The 20240-nt window shown below is 32.9% G+C and overlaps 1 long non-coding RNA gene across 1 annotated transcript; it reads left to right on the forward strand.

The window, feature by feature from the left end:
• The first annotated feature begins 7812 nt into the window (after positions 1 to 7812).
• On the forward strand, positions 7813 to 17573 carry LOC127837392 (uncharacterized). The gene is made up of 4 exons (XR_008029258.1): positions 7813 to 8430; positions 8876 to 9405; positions 9851 to 9939; positions 17438 to 17573. It is a non-coding gene; the product is annotated as an uncharacterized LOC127837392 (long non-coding RNA).
• Positions 17574 to 20240: the final 2667 nt, after the last annotated feature.

Genomic DNA, 20240 nt, shown 5'->3' on the forward strand with positions numbered 1-20240 from the left:
TATGATATTAATTAGTGACAACATCATTTTGAATGATAAATAATCACAATATAACGAAAAATCAACTTTTCTGAAAACAAATTCACTATCAAATATATATATGACAAGGTATCCAACTCAAAATCATCAGAAAACGGGGTGCATCGCTTTGAACAGCCATAACTTCCTCAATTCTACAGCGATTTTCACGGTCTTAGTCTAATTCAACGCAGAAATGAATTTTCTTTCTAGAAATATATGTATATATATATATATATATAAATAAATAAATATATATATATATATATATATATATATATATATATTTATATATATATATATATATATTGTTATATTTCTACAAATGCTGGGTCACATTTTACGAAATAGCACGATACACAACTCGCGTAACCTACTTGACACCGATCAGACATGATTAATGAATGAAATCTTCAGGTGTATAGACATACCTTCGCATTGGACCAATGAAATCACTCGTGTGTTAAAAATTCTTTTAGTTGAAATGTATATAAACAAACATTTCTGCGTTGAATAAGACCAAGAGCGTGAAAATCGCTGCACAATTGATGAAGTTATGGCTGTTCAAAGCGATGCACCCCGTTTTCGGTTGATTTTGAGTTGGAACCTTGATAAATATTTATCACATGCTATACCCTGTTTCCCATGTAATTCAACCATTACATATTTTTTTTATTACACATGTGTAATACAACATTGTTGAGCGTTTTCATTGGCTTAATTTTCGTTTATTGACCAATCGCATTTTGTTATTTTGCTGCAATGCGTCAAATGACATCACAAAATGTAAACAACATTCGGGATTTATCATAATGTTTGCCTAAATATTTATTTAATTTGCTCATTTAAAAGCATATGACAAAAAAGATCTGACACTCGTTGTCATATCATACCATATTTTATTAAACTCGTCCAGGAAATTCCTGAACTCGATTAATAAAATATGGTATGATATGACAACTCGTGTCAGATCCTATATATATTTGATAGTAAAAAATTTTTTTTCAGAAAAGTTGATTTTTCGTTATAATATTATTATTTATCATTCATAATGATAATTTCACTAATTAATTTCATAGGCACACGCTAACCACCTGTGAAACGACTTGCCCGTATGGTCATGACAACATCTGACCGCTTAGTTCGCTTTGATTTACTATGCTATCTGGAAGCGGACCAAGACAGAACCATCAACCTCATGAGTGAACTGCTGAAGTAAGATGGAGGTAAACTACTGACAACATTTCCAAACGTTACCATCGCTGTACTAAGGTGCAGAAATAACGGGGGTTTCAGGGGTTTACACACGGGCTTGACAGAATATATACACACCGTTAAGAACTTTATGTTTGCAAAAAGCACAAGTTATTGAAATACAATTTCAAAAATAATTAGTGCATAAAACACAGTTTGTTCGTGCAGTTTGTGCAGAGATCGTAAGGCATAAGAAACAACCCTTGAATACGTCTGAACTCAGTGACAAAATTTCACGTTGTGTGAAGCATAATAGTGCAGTGAACATTGAATTTTGAACAAGAACACAGGCTCATTAAATAAAGTAATTCTGATGTTTTTCACATTGTCATAAGCAGCATAAACATTTGTCTTGCATGCACTAGTTGAAATTCTCAAGAAAAAATGCTTAAAAATTATTTGGAAAAAAGCAGCACGTAACGGTGTGTTTACATACATTAACGTTTAATTGGAAACAAACAAAGTCACGTGATCTAGCAACCTGTAGAAATAAACTTAAAGTCAATATCTGTAAAGGTGAGAACTCATTTTCAAAATATTCACGCATGAACAACTTTCTGAGAAACACCAAGAAAGATTGACAGCATTGAGACTACTGTGACTAGACTTTACACAGCTGATTGATGACTTTGGCCTGCTTAAGTTTCGTAGTCTCTTATAGGCTGGAGTATGTTAAGTTTAGTTAATAAAATATTTATACATTGTTTAACTTGTTTTGATATATATAAGAGAGCCTTGGGCCTTGGGTCCAAAAACAGCTTAACCCGGCACTGTTCATGGTCTCATAAGCAAACATATTAGCTACTGACCAGACTGAGCGATTAAGCATGCTGGTCTGGGGTTACACGATGCTTTTGCATATGTTAAGTTGATCAAAGTACGATCACTAGTATTACGTATTGCTCCACGCAGTTTCTGGTGATCCGTTCACCATGAAACATTTCTCTTCTCTCTGTGTCCTTCTAAAATGCGTAATAACTTTATAAGTGAATATGTTCATTTAAAACGATGCAATTGCGCGCCTGATGTTCGTGATAAGAAGGATATTAGTATTTTGCATTGTCATCCGATGTTCCTGCCGTTCCGTTTCACTGTCATTCCCGTCTGCCCAACGATCACTTGATTTTTCGACTCCCAGTGATCCGGCCACCCCTCGGCGGGCGGCTTCATTGCAATAAGGCCCACCTCCTCCACCACTGAGGTATATATACGTACATTCATAGCTTATAGTTTCCATTTATTCTTAAAGTAGAGACGAAATAGTTTTAGCTTTATAATAAAGATCCTGAGAGGGCGACCTGTTCAAAATAATTAAATGTCATGAAAATAATATAAACATGAGCGTTCAACAGCCGATCGCGAAAACACATATGGTTACATATCATGTATATCAAACATAATTGAAAACCATATGTGTGCGCAGAAAACCACGAAATCGAACACTATCATTTGGATGCATTTTTGAACAATGTTAAACACTTCGTCCCCATTCGTCTGCTTAGTAAAAGCTAATGAGTTCTTTAAAGTTTTGCCAAAGTGATCGACCTACTAAACTTTCCGTGTACAGAATAATTGCTGCATCCACAGTTGACCCACCGAAGGCTCCCCCAGAAGCAATGTGCATTTTCCATACTTTGTTCTCCTTGAGTATTTCGTTCACACATATTTCAGCTAACCCACCACCGATAGTGGCAACCTATTACCTGACGAGTAATTTTTCTGTGTCGTACATTATCTTGAAGTTCGACTATACTCTGAACAAAGTAAATGCTACCTCTGTTTCAAACAAAAGTTTAACTTCCGCCTTGTTAAGTCCGGCCCTTTCAGCTATTTTCATGCATGAATAGTCACACCGCATAATTCGTTACTGCAGGTATTGTGAACAACCATTTAACATCTATATCATTATCACTTTTCGTCTCTTCAAATGCAGTGTTAACCATTACTTTTAAATGTTTAAATATAGTATTTAATGTTTTTTTCGTTTCATCTCCAAAAAGCGTCTCCGATGAGAACCCTGTCATTCTATGAAGTATAGGTTTATAATTCATTAATATCCTCAATTCTTTACTGCCCTCCTTATGTAAAATTAGTTATCTCATCTAAAGCACTATTTCCAAAAGCAATAAATTCATTGTATCCATTTAGAATCAAAACCGTTGGTTCATGATCAATTATTGATTTGATTTCCGCCACACTGTCAGTTTCTCTGTCGTAAACTGTGTAAATACATTAGCCGAAAGATGTCCCAATATCATCAATAACAGATATGATCATGTTCGATGAATAATCTTGGTCTTCTATTACAACAGATTCATTATTCGAGTCATAGGAATCTCCATCATTAGTGTGCGTCAGAGCTTTGGTAGTTGGAGAGAATCACGTTTTGTGAGTTCACGCTAGCGCAAACTCTCATGTTTCAATGTTTGTGTACGTTTGCAAAAACTTTGTTCTTTTCGATGATTTAACTTTAAAATGCACTATGTAACTATACAAGCTGAATACATATTTATATCGCTGCAACGATCGGAATGGTAACGTATTCGAAATCATCACTTCCAAGCTATTTTTTTCTGCTTAATCCTCGACGTCAGTCTATTACTGTTTTGTTTTTTTAACGAAGTTTACGTTTCAAAATGATTTTAATGTTTTAGTGTTTTATTGTCAATGTTTATTTACACTGACAAGACATCATAAGCACAAAACTAAGGTATATATCTTTGCGAGGACAATTAACTCAAATATGTTTTGACCTTCAAGGATGACCTTGACCTTTCACCACTCAAAATATGCAGCTCCATGAGATACAAATGCATGCCAAATAACAAGTTGCTATCATCAATATTGCAAAAGTTATGACCAAGGTTATGACAGACAGACAGGCCAAAAACAATATACATGTACCCCCGATCTTTTGATCCGGTGGCATAAAAGCAGTCCTCGAACTGTCGGTATGTGTCCATTGTTAAGTCCTCGCAACATCGGTCAAATAAAATCATGTACACTGACACAGCGTTATTTTAATTTGCTTTTAGTGAATATTTCAACAGCTGCACTGAGTAGATAGTGATTGATTAGAAATTGTTGCACGCATTAAAACGTCTTAGAAACGTCATCTAGAAAAACGTATAGACATTCGATACCGTCCAAACCAATTCTTAACCATTTCATGTGAACAATTTTAATGTTATTGTGTGCATGCTTTTTTCCGTTAATCAATAACATGTAATTTTAGCGCGAACACAATCAATAACAGAAGCATCAGAAACCAGAAGTTCAACACCAAATACTAACAAGAGTTCCACGGCCGGAAACATATGCCCCACAAACAGGTCTTTGCAGTAGTGACCCCAATTTCATTTGGGGTCATCTACTGTCCAAGGATAATGCACTTGTGAAGTATCAAGCCAATCGTTCAATTTGTTGACGAGTTTTTGATTGGAAACAATGTTCACACTTATTGTGACTGACCTTTACCTTTGACCTAGTGACCCCAATTTCAATAGATGTCATCTACTGTCCAAGATCAATGCACATGGGGAGTATCAAGTCAATCTGTCAATTTGTTGACGAGTTATTGATCGGAAACGATTTTCACTTATTGTGACAGTGATCTTTGACCTAGTGACCCCAAATGCAATAGAGGTCATCTACTGTCCAAGGCTAATGAACATGAGAAGTATCAAGCCAATCGGTTAATTCGTTGATGAGTTATTAATCGGAAACAATGTTCACACTTATTGTGACAGTGACCTTTGAACCCGATTGCAATAGGGTCATCTACTGTCCAATGCCAATGCACTGTATCAAACCAATCGGTCAATTCGTTGATGAGTTATTCATTGGAAACGAACTGGTCTACCGACAATCCGACGGACAGACAGACCAACATCAAGCAAAACAACATACCCCCTATTCTTTGAACGGGGGGGACATAATTATACAAAAAGCAACACACTGTTCATTAAATTATTTAATCAACTAAGTAACTACGACACGGAGTGAAATAAAAAAAGGCCTTAAATATAAATAAATATATATATATATATATATATTTATATATATATATATATATTCGCATCGTCTACTGAATGTTATAAGTCATATAACTGACATTTTTAGTTTTATCAGTGTTTGTGTTTATTTAAATGACGTACATCAACTGTTAAATTATTAGGACAACCTTTATGGTATAAATAATTTTTTACCAAATTGTGCGAAATGACATGAGCAAACACATGTTGTTTTTTGAATGTAATACGTAGTGTAAGTGATTTTTTTTATAAATTTTCTGGAAAAAAAAATCTGTTTTTTGAAATTAATAAACATTTTTCACTATTCCAATTTTCTTATTAGTATTGTAATAAAATTTGTAAAACAAAACACGACTCTAAATTGAGATGTCTTTTTTAAAACATAAAAAAAATAAGAAAGAAGCAGTTATCATAATTTTAACACTGAAACATTTTGGATTCAAAAAGTAACGTAAGTGCTCTCAATGTATTTTGGAAAATATGCTGTCTTGAAAAATTCACAAAATGTCTGTTACACAAGTTATTACATTCAGTAGACGACATGTATGTTGCACTATATTTATGTAATAACAGTAGACGACCTGTATGTTGCACTTTATTTATAAGTCATTACAAAATGATAGTTTGGTCATGAGATCATGTAAAACATTATCATCTTCTAATTCTAATATATTTACATTCATGTACACACGTAATGAGGCGAAAAAATACCAACACTCATACATATCTATCACTTGAAACTAATAAATTGTAACAGTGAGTGAAAATAAACACATCAAATATTAAAGAAATTGTCCACACATAAACCAATTACAGTCATCAATTGATCATTGTATGAACAAATATAATTATTCAAACAAGTCACCCAGCACAAAACATATGAGTTTATAAATGAAACAATGTTTAAGTTCAAACATATACTAATTTCACAGTATACTATTCTTTTAGAAAAAGTGGGTCATTTTGTTCTTTTGACGAAAAGGTAAATATGAGTACTGACAAAGATAAAGACCTTGATGTTGGGTATAACATCCATCACAATGAATGAGCACAGCAAACTGTTCATGACACGTGATCAATGGTTCGCGCTTATCGTTTTTTTCAAGCAGTCTTAATTTTTACTAAACTTTGAAATATAAACAATAATACTTAATCAAAGTTTAGTAAATGTGGATCTATAGTGAGCAATATCAACAGATTGACGTTTATTACTAGTGAAAAAAGTTTAGTTGCGTTCTTATGGTTATAAAAACGAGCTATTAACAAACGGATTACCCCTCCCACTACAAATACGCGGCCATGATGGATAGTTGAATCGTGACAATTGTAGAGGTGAGCACAAAAACAGCGATATATCGTTAAACCGAATGAATGAGAACATTATATTACATTTATAAGCTTATCTGAACCGTCCATGGGAAAAACACGCAAAAGTAGAATCAGTAGTAACGGTAGTAATAAATCCAGTAGTAGCAAGGGACAAAAAAAGTTGCAAAAAACAAGTGCAGTTCTGGGGGGAACAAATGATTAAACAAACGGTGTGTTGAGTGAAACGTGCAACGCTAATTTCAGAGTTAGTGACGCTATCCACGGTGCTCATTCCGTGCTATTCAGTGAATCCGGGATGGATAACTCAATGTTCGTACCAAGTGAAGGGGAGACCGGAAATGGAGCCGAGGGAAGCACCCTATCACAGGTCAGTCAACCCCCCAACTCAGAGATTTTGAGTTTCCTGAAATCCATGGAGCAGGCTATGAACAATAAATTTTCAAGTATGGATGGATAACTCAATATTCGTACCAAGTGAAGGGGAGACCGGAAATGGAGCCGAGGGAAGCACCCTATCACAGGTCAGTCAACCCCCCAACTCAGAGATTTTGAGTTTCCTGAAATCCATGGAGCAGGCTATGAACAATAAATTTTCAAGTATAACTAAAAAGTTGGGAACACTAGATAAACTTGAAACAAAAGTAAACGGCGTAGACTATGAACTTTGCAAGCTGTGGAATGTTGTGCAAGAAAATTACAAAATTCAGAGCGAAGAGCTTAACAAAATTGCGTAAAATGTTTCGTCGCTTGAGTTCGCTTTGGCAGAGTCACAGAGCGCCATTTCAAAACTGCAGCAAGAAAAGTCCGAATTATCAGAGACCCTAAATTACACGCAAGCGCAGTCAATGCGGAAATATTTAAAATTCTCCGGCATCAATGAAAGCCCGTCCGTAAAGCCTGACGATACCGAATGTCTACTGCGCTCTTTCATAGTAGAAAACCTGACAATACCCCAGGATGCTGTCAAGTGTATTAATCTTGAGAGAGTACATCGTATTGGTGTTAGGAAAAGCGGTAACCAACCACATCTTCGTCCAAAAATTGCAAAATTCTCACTGTTCAAGAAAAGAAGAACGACGGAAATCAAGTTGGAACCTTAAAGGAACCAATTTCTTCGGCAGTGAGCAGTTTCCAAAGGACGTTGCCAACCGGCGCAGAAGCTTGATGCCTCTGTAATCCAATTAAAATCACAATCTTATGAAATATTTGTAATATTTAAATTTTCACTTTAACTTATTTAATAATTTTAATTAATCATAATTAATAAAGTTTTAATTAATTTCAATTAACAAAATTTTAAAATAATTATTGCATATTGTTTAAAATAACTAGTGCATATTGTTTAAAATAACTATTGCATATTGTTTAGAATAACTATTGTACATTGTTAGAAATACTTAAGGAATTGCGCATTTTTAAGCCCAGTTTTCACAAAACCACACCGGAATACTTTTTGTGCCAAGTGAGCTACAAACTCTATCATATTGATGTACTATAAGAAAACAGCTTACTAAGCTAACAAAGAATAGCACATTCCAATCTAAATTGTTTACCAAATCAAGAACGCAAACGTAAGCAATAGAAACTTCTGGAAAGTTCCATGACCAAGGGTTAACAACTTTGACCCGAACAAACATAAAAAAGTAGGTGAATCAGCGTACCACGTGAGACCACATAGGATCACGTGAGAAACGTATTAGGAAAAGCCTGATCAGGTTTCAGAAAGTTGCATCTGGAAGAATATTTAAGAAAACACTGCGGGGGACTCACCACAGTGTTTTCTCGGATATTACAGGTGAGCTGTTGATACTTATTTATTTTCAAACCTAAATTATTGTTTGCTGCAAATAAATATATTCATACTTAAATTATTGTTTACTACTTTAATTTGTTTCACCTACATTCAATGTAGAGTATTTAGGAAAGTTGGTTGACTGCGCAATATCCAAATAAATATATATTGTGTATTAATGATAATTGCTATTTTATAAGTATCATATTAGTAAAACAAATAGTACTGTCTTCTCATAAATAAATAATTTCTTTATTTTATGATTTAACAAAACAATGTTAATGCCTGAAAACTGTTAGTGAAATTGAACAATAGTCTGTGTGATTTATTAATATATATTAAGAATCAATATCGTTGCATATGTACGTATATATCATAAATGATATTTATGCATGCAAATGTTTATCTTGTTTAATAAATTAACACAGTGTTTTCTCGGATATTACAGAGAATAAAATGGGCTGTTTACACTGTCGACTTCTTTGATTATTTACATCTATTATGGATTATAGAATATTAGCGCTTAACGCTAATTTGCATAAAATGAAGAATGGTAACATTTAATGCTAACTGAAAATGAAACACTACAAATACAACATTCACTAAGACCGTAATGGACAGAATAATTAACTGTTAAGAACTAAATAATGTATCGTACGTAAATAAAGATCCCGTTACCGATTACACTAGATGGAAATAATGAAAACTTCAAGGATATTGAAATAACAAGTAAAAGCACGTACGATATCTGGTGGAGAATAGGTTCTAAAGTTTAATTCCTTTACAATAACATTTTCCACAACAAAAATCGTCAAAAATGTTTCAAGATGTCTCACTACAATTTACGTTCTCGCCTATCAGCCACTCTACCGCCACAGTTGACGCCGCCAACATCCCCACCTGACGAGTCGACAGTTCCGGAGCAACCACTTCAACCATCAACTACCATATCAAAACAAGACACTCCAAAATCATCAAGTGAGTCAAAACCTTATTTACAAACTCCCGAAGATTTTGTTGCAAGTGAAAAACGTCGTAAAAAACAATTACGTTCAGATTTTCATAAACAATTAAATTCTATCAAAACAATCAGAAGAGTAACAATACATGACAGCCCATTTCAAAGTCACCCATTACAATCCGATGCATCAGACACCGAAGAAACCCAAGAAACAACACTCCAGCCATTAACGCAGGACCCGCCGAAGGAATCGCTGCTCAAGCCATTATCCAATTTCCGGTACGACCCAGTACCACCGCCATATGGTAATTTTCAGTGCCTTCCCGACGAACGACTACAGGATCCAATTTCCAGTGTTATCTCGCAGAGACCTAACTTTTTCTTAAATACCCCATCACCTAGTGTTAATAGTGCTAATTTTCCATCGCAAAGTGCTAATAGTGACAATATTAACTTACGTAGGCAGACGCCTTCCGCACCTGGCCACTCTCCAGCAGACGGGGAACGACCGGTGAGAAACTTCCATACCGCACAGACTTCGGACCCAAGAGGTACAATGTTTAAGCCAAACATAATTAAGTTAGCATGCTTTACAGGCAGAGACTATGATAGTTTACCAGCGTTTCTGGCAAAATTTCAGAAATTTTGTAGCATGAATAACATTGATAGGGGTGAGTACGCTAATGTTCTTCCATTTTACCTGTCCGACAATGCAGAGAATTTTTACAATAATCTAACCGAAGATATTAAATCTAATTATCAAGAACTCACCAAAGCACTTGCTAAACGATTTCAGACTAAAGAATTAGATTATCATCTAATTGCTATTAAACAAAGAGAAAATGAATCATGTGATGATTATATCTCGAGAGCATTAAAAATTTCTACTGATGTACAAGGCTTAGAAGAAAAAGTTGCTTGTCAATGGATTAAGAGACAGTATTAAAAAATATGTTATTTTAAGACAGCCAGAATCTCTGTCAGAACTGGCCAAATACTGTAAACTCTGTGACATGACCACGTCATTTTCAGTCAATTCTATTGACACAAAATTTCAAACGTTATTGGAAGAGATTAAAACCTTAAAAGCGGACATCAAAATTAAGGAAATTAATGCTTTACAGTCAACCCCAATACCAAATATACCGGTAGAAAATTCTTACGCTCAACAACATATGTTTCCAAATCAAATGCCATCTGTTCCTTACAGCCGTTATCAACAATTTCAACCACGACAAAACCAAAATTATAGAATGTCAGTACCGTTAGACTATCAAAGACCGCGAATAGTCGATAGATCCGTATCTAACCCACGTTTACAAGTACACAGACAAAATGCACAAAACCAAATTTGCCCCAAATGCGGATACGATTCTTGTAGGGGGGGTAGAAACTGTTTTGCATTCAATAAACGATGCAACAATTGCCAACAATTCAATCACTTCCAATCAATGTGTTTTCGAACTAAAAAATGATGGAAAAGACAGAGCAGTAGGTACCATTTTAACAACGCAAATTATTCAAAATTCCAAGTAAAACACGAACAAAGAAATAAAAAGGGTTTAATTAACAAAAGTACGCATACAACTCAAAATAAACAAAAACAAAGTATTAAACGTAAAATATTAGCTTTAAAGGTAGTATCCACATTTTTTCATAATTCTTTACCAGGAACAATTGCAGATGTCCCAACAAACATTCTTTTGGATTCGGGCAGTAGTATGTCTGTAATCAGCAAATCATTCTTCGCCTCCAAAAACATTTCGCGAAACGAATGCCTACCATCTAATCTCCATGTCAAGACCGCCATTTCTGATAATTCGTACAATGTAGAAGGGGTCATTAACCTCCCAATGCTAATTGGCAACACGCGCTTTGAGCACCCGTTTTACATAGTACAAGGCTTAACGAATAATGCAATACTAGGAGTAGACTTCTTTTCGCAATACGAGGCAAAATTAAATTTTGAGACTAATACTCTTGAAATAAATAAAGATAATATTACATGCAAAACCAATTTTATAACAAATGAAATTCACTGTATTCAAGCTAATAAAAAGATAAGACTTAAACCTCATTCATTTCAGAAAATACCTGTTCAATTAAAAGAATGTTTTTTGAATAAAGATTTACATATTATGGATGAAACAAATATCATGGAACTTGATTTATGTATTACAGACAACAAAAATAAAACTATACAATTTCCAATTTACAATAACTCGGATACAGAAAAAATGATAAATAAATATGATATTTTAGCTTCAATACATATTTTAAATGAAAACGAAATATATGACATTAATAATTTAGATAAATGTAACGAAAGTGGAAACGTTAAGACGACAACCGAAAAAGAACAAATATTACATAATAAAATAGGAAAAGAATTTGCGAATAATCAGCAACTGTTCGATCTCTTAAAGCAATATCAAGATATTTTTAGTGATTCAGAAACAGATGTCGGCGCTGTTAAAAATTTTGAATGTTCCATCGAATTGATACCGAATGCTATACCTATACGTTCAAGACCATATCCGGTAAACCCCAAAACGAGACAAATCATTGAAGATGAATTACAGAAAATGCTAGATAAAAATATAATTTCACCATCAACTTCAATTTGGAGTAGTCCTATTGTATTAGTTAAAAAACATACACATTCAGACGATATTTCACCAGAAAACCAACAAGAAAATAAACAATTATATAGGTTATGCATTGATTACCGACTGTTAAATAAAATTTCGAAGAAAATGTATTATCAAATGCCTACAATTGTAGATGTTCAAAATATGATCGCAGAGAAAAAGCCAACTATCTTTACTAAAATAGACATAAAACAAGCATTTCTTAATCTGCCCATGGCCGAAAATTCTAAAAAATATACTGCATTTAATTCACCAACAGGACGATGTTTTCAATTTAACGTCCTTCCTTATGGTTTATGCAATTCTCCTTTTTATTGGTCATTGTATCTTTCAAAAATATTAGGAGAATTCAATTTCAAAAACCTTCTATTTTTTCTGGATGACTGTATACTTATGAGTGACAATATTGAAACCCACATCAAAGAACTTTCTCAATTTTTACATAAACTAAAAGAAGCTGGTTTAGTAATAAATCTTAAAAAGAGTCATTTCGCACAAAAACGAATTACATTTCTAGGCACAGTATTTGAAGGAAACACTATTCAAATGGACCCTGACAAATTGAAAATAATTAACGAATTCCAAATTCCTAATAATCAAAAGGGATTAAAGAGTTTTTTAGGCATGACAAATTTCTTAAAACGGTTTATAAAAGACTACTCACACATTGTCGCCCCGTTAAATAGATTACTTAAGAAAGATACCATATTCAAATGGACCGAGGAACATGACAAAAGTTTTAATTATTTAAAACGGGCATTAATGGCAAAACCAATTTTACGATTACCAGATTTTAATCAAGAATTCACTATTTATACAGTTGCTAGTACCTCCGCAGTAGGATTCATTTTATGTCAGGAAGATTCTCCAAAACGTCATCATGTTATTTTATATGGGGGTCGTGCTTTAAAAAATAACGAAAAACGTTACAGTAGTTGTGAACTGGAATTATTAGCAATCATTTACGCTTTGAAAGAATGTAGAGTCTATATATCAAATATACATGTCAAAATTATAACAGACAATAAAGCTTTAACATTTTTGCATACAGCAAAACACTCAAATGACAGACTATATAGATGGGCTTTAGAACTAGAAAATTATGATCATGAAATCATTTATAAAACTGGCAAGACAAATCCGAGCGATTACCTTAGTAGAATTAACTATTCTCAATCAAACACCCACGTTAAATCCAAGGAAAACATACATACACTTTCCAATAATAACGCACCTTTAACACCTCCACAAACCTTGGCACCAATACAAGTAACGCAAAATAATCATTGCTCCCAGGTTAACATTCTCACAAGAAAAATGCGAAAACAAACAATCAACACAACACCCACCAATCATCAACCAATCATCTCTGCTGACAATCAACTTAGCACCATTCCACCTGACAACAGTGTTATCTCAGATAATGATCACATACCTGGTTCACAACTCCAGACAGTCAATGACCGCAAACAACACGCGCACTTAACAACTAATCAACTAGACATTATAAACTTACAAGCTACATCAAAAGACTTCGGCGACATTTATGCATTTTTAAAGAACGGTCATTTACCTGATGATAAAGACTCAGCAAAACGAATTCCATATATAAGCACCCAATACGAAATAGTTGACAATGTTCTGTTTCATTTTTACGAACCAAGATCTAAGAAACATCAAACTGAAAAAACTTTAATTAAACAATTAGCTTTACCTGAGTCATTAAGAAGTGAAATACTCTACAGTTTTCATGATTTAAATGGTCACTGTGGTGTTGATAGAATGTTTGCAACCCTCAAAACTTTTTATTACTTTCCAAAAATGTATCAAGCAGTTAAAGATTATGTTCAATCTTGTAAAAACTGTCAAATCTTTAAAAGAGATCACAATTATAAACCATATCCATTACAAGAACCTTTTATTGCAAGCGCACCATTTGACATGTTACACATCGACATTGTTACGGTAGCAAAACAGAGCAAAGAATATAAATATGTTTTAAGCGTTATATGCGCATTTTCAAAATTCGCACTATTTATACCATTAAAAACGCAAAACACTATTGAAATCGCAGAACAACTTTATCATAAAGTATTTGCAATATTTGGACCGCCCAAACGTATCACATCTGACCGAGGACAAAACTTCTTAAGTGGTATAATGGATGTTCTTTATAAATTCTTTCAAATAAAGAGGCATCGAACTTCATCTTATCACCCAATGAGTAACGGAATGGTAGAACGGGTACACTCTACATTACTCTCAATACTACGTACATCGTTAAAAGACGAAAGCGATTGGCCTGATAAGCTTTCCAGTGTCCAATTAGCCTATAATTCAACAGTATGTCCGAAAACGACACAATACTCTCCGTACTACATTCTTTTCGGCCGACATATGAATAAACCCATCACTTCCGAATTATTTCCACCAATTAATACCAACCCTTCAATAAACACTTATGTTGAGGAATTGAAACAAAGATTTAAACTTATATGGAATATCACACAAGAAAACATAAATAATTCTCGTGACGTTATGCGTAAGTTTTACAATCGCAAAACTGCAATACGTCCATTTAAATTAGGAGATCTTGTTTTTATTAAACAAGAAAAGATACCTTTAAATCACATCAGAAGCACTTATTAAACAATTTTATATAAACAAATCTCTAAAGAAAAATCACAAAAGAAAACGGTAAAATGATAAACAAATTAACTGTTATTTTTTTTCTTTTAGGCAAGATGTTGGTCACACGATTCATTATACTTTATCCTGTCACTTGTGGGAGCACACAGCGAACAATTGCTGATGAACCATGGCGTTAAGTTCTCAGATCCAAAAACAATAAACTTCGTGAATAATGAATGGACGCATACTTTTCGATTTGATATGCCGGACTATCAATTCAATAGTGACATCGGTAGAAATTATTCATTGTGTAGAGACACTTATTTCTACGAAAAAGGATGTACCATTAGCGTCGAATTCAACACTCTAAGGATTTTAATGGAACATGATATACAATCTTTGTTACACAAATTTCGTAGCATGATTCCTACAATCTCAGATAAACGGAAGACACGTGAGTCACAACCCTTACTTCCCTTTATAGGACAATTAGGTTCAACTCTTTTTGGCATTGCAACAACGTCACAACTTAATCGATTACGCGATCATGCAAATAAATTGGCACAAAGAGTTAATCTCTTAACAAACACATTTACGCACGAATTCGGCGAAATGGCATCATTTGCAACTAATGTTCACGAGCATATGAAATTATTCGATGAATTCGTTGCGAATGCTTCAGCAGTCAGGCATAAAATTGTGGACGAAATGGAATCTATGTCAAATAAACATACATGTAAATGATAAAATGATCAAAATAAGGTCACAGTTTGATAGGCTAGCCATAGGAATTGAATCACTGAGCAATCGTAAATTATCGATTCATATAATAAACCCCGAACTAATGTCCCAAACGTTAACAGAAATAGCTTCGTCGTTAAAAATCAACTATCCGACTCATAAATTGGTCAGCACTGAATTGGCATTCTACTACAATCATGCTGAATTTATTTATGGACGCAACAATAATTCGATATACATAATGGTATTGTTTCCACTGACAAACAGTTTGGATAACGAAATTTATGAATTAAATTTCTTTCCAATTCCTCTTGACAATGATATAAAAAACAAAGATGCTAATGAATTCACATCAAAACCGCGGTATTTAATTTATAATGGGAAAAACCTATTATTCACTTTTCTTGATGAATCATTCTTGAGAGACTGTTTGACAGCAGGTTCAACAATTTTATGTAAACATAATGTTATATTTGAAATCGATTTCAATACGAATTGTTTCGTAGAACTCTTGAAACACGGGGACAATGCAAAAACGAAAGATATATGTGAATATAAGATAGTAAGAAACGTCTTGAAACCAGAGCTGAGAATTTTAAATAGTGCTAAGGTACTTGCATACATGCAATCAAATTTAAAATTGGAATGTGTAAATCGTTCTAAAACAATAGATGATTGTAAGTACTGCATTATCGATGTACCATGTGCATGTAAACTAGTCTCAAAAAGTCAACGTATTGATGAGCAATTCACAAAATGTTTGACAAACGATACTACTGTCGACCAAATATATCCAATTAACTTACCGTTACTCCAACAATTTTTTAATAATACGGTTTTGGATAAATTGATGAAAAACATTTCGTACAATGATCCAATAAATGTATTATTACCGGTATTTAAAACCTTCGATCAAAACACACAGGATATACTAACTCGGTCGCACAAATTAGAAATTGACATGCAAACCTTTGTGAAAAGAGCAAAGAAAAACCAAATTGTGTACCATAGCCTAACAGAAGCAATGCTTAACGGTGAAATCTCAATTGAATCAGGTTTATCCACTTTTGATATAATTTCAATCATAGGTATATTACTCACAATCGGAAACACGCTCATGTTGATATTTCTTTCACGAAAAATTCGCATTCTATTAACTGCAATTACACTAATAAAACCAACAGCGGCACAACATCTTAAATACGACAATCCCACCACGCTATCACCACTTCAGGAATTTACCAACAGTCTTAATGAGTCTCTGAAATATGAACATTTCCTTGTCTTTCTGGCCATGATTCACGTTCTCTTGCTAATAACAATCCTTCGCAAATTGCAAATATTCAAACGACAACGTGGCACTCTTTTGATTTTACATGTATCAAATGGTTTAAATTGTATTGATATCAACATCGTCAGTTCGGTTTCTTGTCGATCAGAATGGATCATTGACTTACCTGTCACCCTGAACATAAACAGCATACGCTTTGGATTGTTTCCAAAACTGCTCATTAACACTACGGAAATTTCGTTTCGGAACGCTACAGGGGATATAATAATGGAAATACCATCTGCTCTGTCAATTGGCATTTATCAGTACATCAAACTTCGACAAATGCTCAACACAAACTATCACACTGAACTATTCTTGGTCCATAACGGAATTAAGGAACGTACATAAACGAACTTCAACTTCAAAAAGAAAAAAAAAAAATGGAATGGCATTAGTGGAATTGCATTAGTTATCAGTTTGTCATCATCATATTTGAATATGTTATAACTTTGATGTCAAATTTTGCATGGATTTCAACTCTGACGTCAATTATTCAATGTTATATTTCATTTTTTCCATTTAACCATTATAAATACTTTGAAGATTATTGAAATGATTTAATTTAATCTTCATTACTAAATACTACATTTTACATGTTTTCTCATATTAGATGTCAATCGTTACATACTTTGATTTTATTCATTACATACATACTTCAAATTTTTTTTTATACTTTCGCTGTTCTCATTTCAGGCGCACACGACAATACATCATTCATATAAATATAGTGTGTATTTCATAATTGTGTTCTTAAATTTGTATTTTCATTGATACTCTATTGTATATATAATATCATTTTATCGTTACATTTTTGGTTCCCTATTGTCAATTTTACATTTCATTATTTTCATAAAATGGATATTGTTATTAACATTTAATTTTTTATATTGTTCTCTAATTATTTCAAGTTATTATTTAAATACAATGGCAACTCTTCTAGTAATTTATACATTTCCCTCCCTTTAGATCATCATCAACTGCATCACTTAAAATACTTTTTAAATACTTTTCCCAAATTAAGAAAAATCCATAGACGCACTAAAAAGTTACTATTTACCCACATATTAAATAATCCTAACATTTCATTTTCAAGCTTAATTTTCGCTATAGACTACTTCGACATAAATATACTCTATCTTCAAATGCTCGACCATCTACTTTATGAAATCCACCCCCTAAATTTTCAAATCTGCCAAACAATTATTTTAAGGTTCGGTTCAAAATCCCAAAGATCCATAATAGCCCACAAAAGATTTCTTCAATCAAAATTTCTACCTCCCTCATTATACAATTTTTCCATTACAGACATCTTAAATGCAGATCTTAAACAAATCAATAAATTAATGACTCAACATTTTCGCCTTTACAAACAATCCCTTAAATGCCAATCGATCCCTATTGATTTTGACAACACATATTGTCGAGTTTGTCATGCTTCGCTGAAAAATTGTCGTCCAAAATTCAAAAAACTTGATCCTCTTGTTCATTTATTCTTAAGTCGAACCCCTTGTTGCCATACACCCCATCATATCTTCTGCTCCTATGACACTATACAAAACGGATTCAAAATTTGTAAATTATGTCTCCATGCTGTAAAATGTTTCAACTGGAAACTAATAGCTCAGTATATGTTGGAACCCAAATGAACATACTAAACATAAAAATGTATAACTAAATGTGACTATTAAAGTCACCTATGCTAAACATTAACTTACAAACTTTTCAATTGTATAAATAATACTTGATAATTCTTTTGTTTTCCAACAAATACTAACATATATATAGACTGCTTTGTCATTATTGTGCATTTCAATTACGTTGTACTTGATCTTTGTCTTATTGATGTTTCAAATAATGATCTAAGTATTGATTCTCTAATATAGTTTATTTGAAACCCTGTTTATATTTGTTGTTTTGTTATAGACACTTCAGGCGGAGTGTATATTTAGAGTTGTTGTATTTTCATTTACGATTAATGCCTAGTTTGTTTACGAATTCTTTTTCTATTATCTATATATTACATCTATTTCGATTGATGTTAAATATGTTAGATTCATGTATGCATGCTTTAATATTATACAGTTAAATGTTCTGGGATTGTTTTAAACAGCAGTTAAATTTAAACAGCCCATATATTAGAATAGGAATTCTAATTAAAAAGAAGGAGGGGAAGATGTAATCCAATTAAAATCACAATCTTATGAAATATTTGTAATATTTAAATTTTCACTTTAACTTATTTAATAATTTTAATTAATCATAATTAATAAAGTTTTAATTAATTTCAATTAACAAAATTTTAAAATAATTATTGCATATTGTTTAAAATAACTAGTGCATATTGTTTAAAATAACTATTGCATATTGTTTAGAATAACTATTGTACATTGTTAGAAATACTTAAGGAATTGCGCATTTTTAAGCCCAGTTTTCACAAAACCACACCGGAATACTTTTTGTGCCAGGTGAGCTACAAACTCTATCATATTGATGTACTATAAGAAAACAGCTTACTAAGCTAACAAAGAATAGCACATTCCAATCTAAATTGTTTACCAAATCAAGAACGCAAACGTAAGCAATAGAAACTTCTGGAAAGTTCCATGACCAAGGGTTAACAACTTTGACCCGAACAAACATAAAAAAGTAGGTGAATCAGCGTACCACGTGAGACCACATAGGATCACGTGAGAAACGTATTAGGAAAAGCCTGATCAGGTTTCAGAAAGTTGCATCTGGAAGAATATTTAAGAAAACACTGCGGGGGACTCACCACAGTGTTTTCTCGGATATTACAGGTGAGCTGTTGATACTTATTTATTTTCAAACCTAAATTATTGTTTGCTGCAAATAAATATATTCATACTTAAATTATTGTTTACTACTTTAATTTGCTTCACCTACATTCAATGTAGAGTATTTAGGAAAGTTGGTTGACTGCGCAATATCCAAATAAATATATATTGTGTATTAATGATAATTGCTATTTTATAAGTATCATATTAGTAAAACAAATAGTACTGTCTTCTCATAAATAAATAATTTCTTTATTTTATGATTTAACAAAACAATGTTAATGCCTGAAAACTGTTAGTGAAATTGAACAATATTCTGTGTGATTTATTAATATATATTAAGAATCAATATCGTTGCATATGTACGTATATATCATAAATGATATTTATGCATGCAAATGTTTATCTTGTTTAATAAATTAACACAGTGTTTTCTCGGATATTACAGAGAATAAAATGGGCTGTTTACACTGTCGACTTCTTTGATTATTTACATCTATTATGGATTATAGAATATTAGCGCTTAACGCTAATTTGCATAAAATGAAGAATGGTAACATTTAATGCTAACTGAAAATGAAACACTACAAATACAACATTCACTAAGACCGTAATGGACAGAATAATTAACTGTTAAGAACTAAATAATGTATCGTACGTAAATAAAGATCCCGTTACCGATTACACTAGATGGAAATAAT

The sequence above is a fragment of the Dreissena polymorpha genome, chromosome 7 (assembly GCF_020536995.1).
Source record: "Dreissena polymorpha isolate Duluth1 chromosome 7, UMN_Dpol_1.0, whole genome shotgun sequence".
NCBI lineage: Eukaryota > Metazoa > Mollusca > Bivalvia > Myida > Dreissenidae > Dreissena > Dreissena polymorpha.